The sequence below is a fragment of the Myxine glutinosa genome, unplaced genomic scaffold, assembly GCF_964187855.1.
Source record: "Myxine glutinosa unplaced genomic scaffold, kmMyxGlut1.1 SCAFFOLD_685, whole genome shotgun sequence".
In the NCBI taxonomy this organism is placed as follows: Eukaryota; Metazoa; Chordata; class Myxini; order Myxiniformes; family Myxinidae; genus Myxine; species Myxine glutinosa.
This window is the reverse complement of record NW_027616780.1, coordinates 181,388-187,815: the sequence shown is the minus strand read 5'-3', so window position 1 is coordinate 187,815 and position 6,428 is coordinate 181,388.

Sequence of the window (6,428 nt, the reverse complement as noted above, 5' to 3'; positions counted from 1 at the left end):
AAAACCACTTTTCGCACTTGTGTTAGTGTTGAAAAACCACTTTTCCCACTTGTGTTAGTGTTGAAAAACCACTGTTCGCACTTGTGTTGGTGCAGGAAACCACTTTTGCACTTGTATTAGTGTGGAAAAAACACTTTTTGCACTTGTGATAGTGTTGAAAAACCACTTTTCGCACTTGTGTTAGTGTTGAAAAAACACTTTTCGCACTTGTGTTGATGCAGGAAACCACTTTTGCACTTGTATTAGTGTGGAAAAACACTTTTTGCACTTGTGATAGTGTTCAAAAACCACTTTTCGCACTTGTGTTAGTGTTGAAAAACCACTTTTCGCACTTGTGTTGGTGCAGGGAACCACTTTTGCACTTGTATTAGTGTGGAAAAAACACTTTTTGCACTTGTGTTAGTGTTGAAAAACCACTTTTCGCACTTGTGTTAGTGTTGAAAAACCACTTTTCGCACTTGTGTTGGTGCAGGAAACCACTTTTGCACTTGTATTAGTGTGGAAAAAACACTTTTTGCACTTGTGATAGTGTTGAAAAACCACTTTTCGCTCTTGTGTTAGTGTTGAAAAACCACTTTTCGCACTTGTGTTGGCGCAGGAAACCACTTTTGCACTTGCATTAGTGTGGAAAAAACACTTTTTGCACTTGTGATAGTGTTGAAAAACCACTTTTCGCACTTGTGTTAGTGTTGAAAAACCACTTTTCGCACTTGTGTTGGTGCAGGGAACCACTTTTGCACTTGTGTTGGTGCAGGGAACCACTTTTGCACTTGTATTAGTGTGGAAAAAAACACTTTTTGCACTTGTGTTAGTGTTGAAAAACCACTTTTCGCACTTGTGTTAGTGTTGAAAAACCACTTTTCGCACTTGTGTTGGTGCAGGAAACCACTTTTGCACTTGTATTAGTGTGGAAAAAACACTTTTTGCACTTGTGATAGTGTTGAAAAACCACTTTTCGCACTTGTGTTAGTGTTGAAAAACCACTTTTCGCACTTGTGTTGTGGCAGGAAACCACTTTTGCACTTGTATTCGTGTGGAAAACCACTTTTCGCACTTGTGTTAGTGTTGAAAAACCACTTTTCGCACTTGTGTTAGTGTTGAAAAACCACTTTGCGCACTTGTGTTGGTGCAGGAAACCACTTCTGCACTTGTATTAGTGTGGAAAAAACACTTTTTGCACTTGTGATAGTGTTGAAAAACCACGTTTCTCACTTGTGTTAGTGTTGAAAAACCACTTTTTGCACTTGTGTTGGTGCAGGAAACCACTTTTGCACTTGTATTAGTGTGGAAAAAACACTTTTCGCACTTGTGTTAGTGTTGAAAAACCACTTTTCGCACTTGTGTTAGTGTTGAAAAACCACTTTTCGCACTTGTGTTGGTGCAGGAAACCACTTTTGCACTTGTATTAGTGTGGAAAAAACACTTTTTGCACTTGTGATAGTGTTGAAAAACCACTTTTTGCACTTGTGTTAGTGTTGAAAAACCACTTTTCACATTTGTGTTGGTGCAGGAAACCACTTTTGCACTTGTATTAGTGTGGAAAAAACACTTTTCGCACTTGTGTTAGTGTTGAAAAACCACTTTTCGCACTTGTGTTAGTGTTGAAAAACCACTTTTCCCACTTGTGTTAGTGTTGAAAAACCACTGTTCGCACTTGTGTTGGTGCAGGAAACCACTTTTGCACTTGTATTAGTGTGGAAAAAACACTTTTTGCACCTGTGTTAATGTTGAAAAACCACTTTTCGCACTTGTGTTAGTGTTGAAAAACCACTTTTCGCACTTGTGTTAGGGTTGAAAAAACACTTTTCGCACTTGTGTTGGTGCAGGAAACCACTTTTGCACTTGTATTAGTGTGGAAAAAACGCTTTTCGCACTTGTGTTAGTGTTGAAAAACCACTTTTCGCACTTGTGTTAGTGTTGAAAAACCACTTTTCGCACTTGTGTTAGTGTTGAAAAACCACTTTTCGCACTTGTGTTGTTGCAGGAAACCACTTTTGCACTTGTATTAGTGTGGAAAAAACACTTTTTGCACTTGTGATAGTGTTGAAAAACCACATTTCGCACTTGTGTTAGTGTTGAAAAACCACTTTTCTCGCTTGTGTTGGTGCAGGCAACCACTTTTGCACTTGTATTAGTGTGGAAAAACCACTTTTCGCACTTGTGTTAGTGTTGAAAAACCACTTTTCGCACGTGTGTTGGTGCAGGAAACCACTTTTGCACTTGTATTAGTGTGGAAAAACCACTTTTCGCACTTGTGTTAGTGTTGAAAAACCACTTTTCGCACTCGTGTTAGTGTTGAAAACCACTTTTCGCACTTGTGTTATTGTTGAAAAACCACTTTTCGCACTTGTGTTGGTGCAGGAAACCACTTTTCCACTTGTATTAGTGTGGAAAAAACACCTTTTGCACTTGTGATAGTGTTGAAAAACCACTTTTCACACTTGTGTTAGTGTTGAAAAACCACATTTCGCACTTGTGTTAGTGTTGAAAAACCACTTTTCGCACCTGTGTTGGTGCAGGAAACCACTTTTGCACTTGTATTATTGTGGAAAAAACACTTTTTGCACTTGTGATAGTGTTGAAAAACCACTTTTCGCACTTGTGTTAGTGTTGAAAAACCACTTTTCGCACTTGTGGTAGTGTTGAAAACCACTTTTCGCACTTGTGTTGGTGCAGGAAACCACTTTTGCACTTGCATTAGTGTGGAAAAAACACTTTTTGCACTTGTGATAGTGTTGAAAAACCACTTTTCGCACTTGTGTTCGTGTTGAAAAACCACTTTTCGCACTTGTGTTGGCGCAGGAAACCACTTTTGCACTTGTATTAGTGTGGAAAAATCACTTTTTGCACTTGTGATAGTGTTGAAAAACCACTTTTCGCACTTGTGTTAGTGTTGAAAAACCACTTTTCGCTCTTGTGTTAGTGTTGAAAAACCACTTTTCGCACTTGTGTTCGTGTTGAAAAACCACTTTTTGCACTTTTGTTAGTGTTAAAAAACCACTTTTCGCACTTGTGTTGGTGCAGGAAACCACTTTTGCACTTGTATTAGTGTGGAAAAACACTTTTTGCACTTGTGATAGTGTTGAAAAACCACTTTTCGCACTTGTGTTAGTGTTGAAAAACCACTTTTCGCACTTGTGTTGGTGCAGGAAACCACTTTTGCACTTGTATTAGTGTGGAAAAAACACTTTTCGCACTTGTGTTAGTGTTGAAAAACCACTTTTCGCACTTGTGTTAGTGTTGAAAAACCACTTTTCGCACTTGTGTTGGTGCAGGAAACCACTTTTGCACTTGTATTAGTGTGGAAAAAACACTTTTCGCACTTGTGTTAGTGTTGAAAAACCACTTTTCGCACTTGTGTTAGTGTTGAAAAACCACTTTTCGCACTTGTGTTGGTGCAGGAAACCACTTTTGCACTTGTATTAGTGTGGAAAAAACACTTTTTGCACTTGTGATAGTGTTGAAAAACCACTTTTCGCACTTGTGTTAGTGTTGAAAAACCACTTTTCACATTTGTGTTGGTGCAGGAAACCACTTTTGCACTTGTATTAGTGTGGAAAAACCACTTTTCGCACTTGTGTTAGTGTTGAAAAACCACTTTTCGCACTTGTGTTAGTGTTGAAAAACCACTTTTCCCACTTGTGTTAGTGTTGAAAAACCACTGTTCGCACTTGTGTTGGTGCAGGAAACCACTTTTGCACTTGTATTAGTGTGGAAAAAACACTTTTTGCACTTGTGATAGTGTTGAAAAACCACTTTTCGCACTTGTGTTAGTGTTGAAAAAACACTTTTCGCACTTGTGTTGATGCAGGAAACCACTTTTGCACTTGTATTAGTGTGGAAAAACACTTTTTGCACTTGTGATAGTGTTGAAAAACCACTTTTCGCACTTGTGTTAGTGTTGAAAAACCACTTTTCGCACTTGTGTTGGTGCAGGGAACCACTTTTGCACTTGTATTAGTGTGGAAAAAACACTTTTTGCACTTGTGTTAGTGTTGAAAAACCACTTTTCGCACTTGTGTTAGTGTTGAAAAACCACTTTTCGCACTTGTGTTGGTGCAGGAAACCACTTTTGCACTTGTGTTAGTGTTGAAAAACCACTTTTCGCACTTGTGTTGTGGCAGGAAACCACTTTTGCACTTGTATTCGTGTGGAAAACCACTTTTCGCACTTGTGTTAGTGTTGAAAAACCACTTTTCGCACTTGTGTTAGTGTTGAAAAACCACTTTGCGCACTTGTGTTGGTGCAGGAAACCACTTCTGCACTTGTATTAGTGTGGAAAAAACACTTTTTGCACTTGTGATAGTGTTGAAAAACCACGTTTCTCACTTGTGTTAGTGTTGAAAAACCACTTTTTGCACTTGTGTTGGTGCAGGAAACCACTTTTGCACTTGTATTAGTGTGGAAAAAACACTTTTCGCACTTGTGTTAGTGTTGAAAAACCACTTTTCGCACTTGTGTTAGTGTTGAAAAACCACTTTTCGCACTTGTGTTGGTGCAGGAAACCACTTTTGCACTTGTATTAGTGTGGAAAAAACACTTTTTGCACTTGTGATAGTGTTGAAAAACCACTTTTTGCACTTGTGTTAGTGTTGAAAAACCACTTTTCACATTTGTGTTGGTGCAGGAAACCACTTTTGCACTTGTATTAGTGTGGAAAAAACACTTTTCGCACTTGTGTTAGTGTTGAAAAACCACTTTTCGCACTTGTGTTAGTGTTGAAAAACCACTTTTCCCACTTGTGTTAGTGTTGAAAAACCACTGTTCGCACTTGTGTTGGTGCAGGAAACCACTTTTGCACTTGTATTAGTGTGGAAAAAACACTTTTTGCACCTGTGTTAATGTTGAAAAACCACTTTTCGCACTTGTGTTAGTGTTGAAAAACCACTTTTCGCACTTGTGTTAGGGTTGAAAAAACACTTTTCGCACTTGTGTTGGTGCAGGAAACCACTTTTGCACTTGTATTAGTGTGGAAAAAACGCTTTTCGCACTTGTGTTAGTGTTGAAAAACCACTTTTCGCACTTGTGTTAGTGTTGAAAAACCACTTTTCGCACTTGTGTTAGTGTTGAAAAACCACTTTTCGCACTTGTGTTGTTGCAGGAAACCACTTTTGCACTTGTATTAGTGTGGAAAAAACACTTTTTGCACTTGTGATAGTGTTGAAAAACCACATTTCGCACTTGTGTTAGTGTTGAAAAACCACTTTTCTCGCTTGTGTTGGTGCAGGCAACCACTTTTGCACTTGTATTAGTGTGGAAAAACCACTTTTCGCACTTGTGTTAGTGTTGAAAAACCACTTTTCGCACGTGTGTTGGTGCAGGAAACCACTTTTGCACTTGTATTAGTGTGGAAAAACCACTTTTCGCACTTGTGTTAGTGTTGAAAAACCACTTTTCGCACTCGTGTTAGTGTTGAAAACCACTTTTCGCACTTGTGTTATTGTTGAAAAACCACTTTTCGCACTTGTGTTGGTGCAGGAAACCACTTTTCCACTTGTATTAGTGTGGAAAAAACACCTTTTGCACTTGTGATAGTGTTGAAAAACCACTTTTCACACTTGTGTTAGTGTTGAAAAACCACATTTCGCACTTGTGTTAGTGTTGAAAAACCACTTTTCGCACCTGTGTTGGTGCAGGAAACCACTTTTGCACTTGTATTATTGTGGAAAAAACACTTTTTGCACTTGTGATAGTGTTGAAAAACCACTTTTCGCACTTGTGTTAGTGTTGAAAAACCACTTTTCGCACTTGTGGTAGTGTTGAAAACCACTTTTCGCACTTGTGTTGGTGCAGGAAACCACTTTTGCACTTGCATTAGTGTGGAAAAAACACTTTTTGCACTTGTGATAGTGTTGAAAAACCACTTTTCGCACTTGTGTTCGTGTTGAAAAACCACTTTTCGCACTTGTGTTGGCGCAGGAAACCACTTTTGCACTTGTATTAGTGTGGAAAAATCACTTTTTGCACTTGTGATAGTGTTGAAAAACCACTTTTCGCACTTGTGTTAGTGTTGAAAAACCACTTTTCGCTCTTGTGTTAGTGTTGAAAAACCACTTTTCGCACTTGTGTTCGTGTTGAAAAACCACTTTTTGCACTTTTGTTAGTGTTAAAAAACCACTTTTCGCACTTGTGTTGGTGCAGGAAACCACTTTTGCACTTGTATTAGTGTGGAAAAACACTTTTTGCACTTGTGATAGTGTTGAAAAACCACTTTTCGCACTTGTGTTAGTGTTGAAAAACCACTTTTCGCACTTGTGTTGGTGCAGGAAACCACTTTTGCACTTGTATTAGTGTGGAAAAAACACTTTTCGCACTTGTGTTAGTGTTGAAAAACCACTTTTCGCACTTGTGTTAGTGTTGAAAAACCACTTTTCGCACTTGTGTTGGTGCAGGAAACCACTTTTGCACTTGTATTAGTGTGGAAAAAA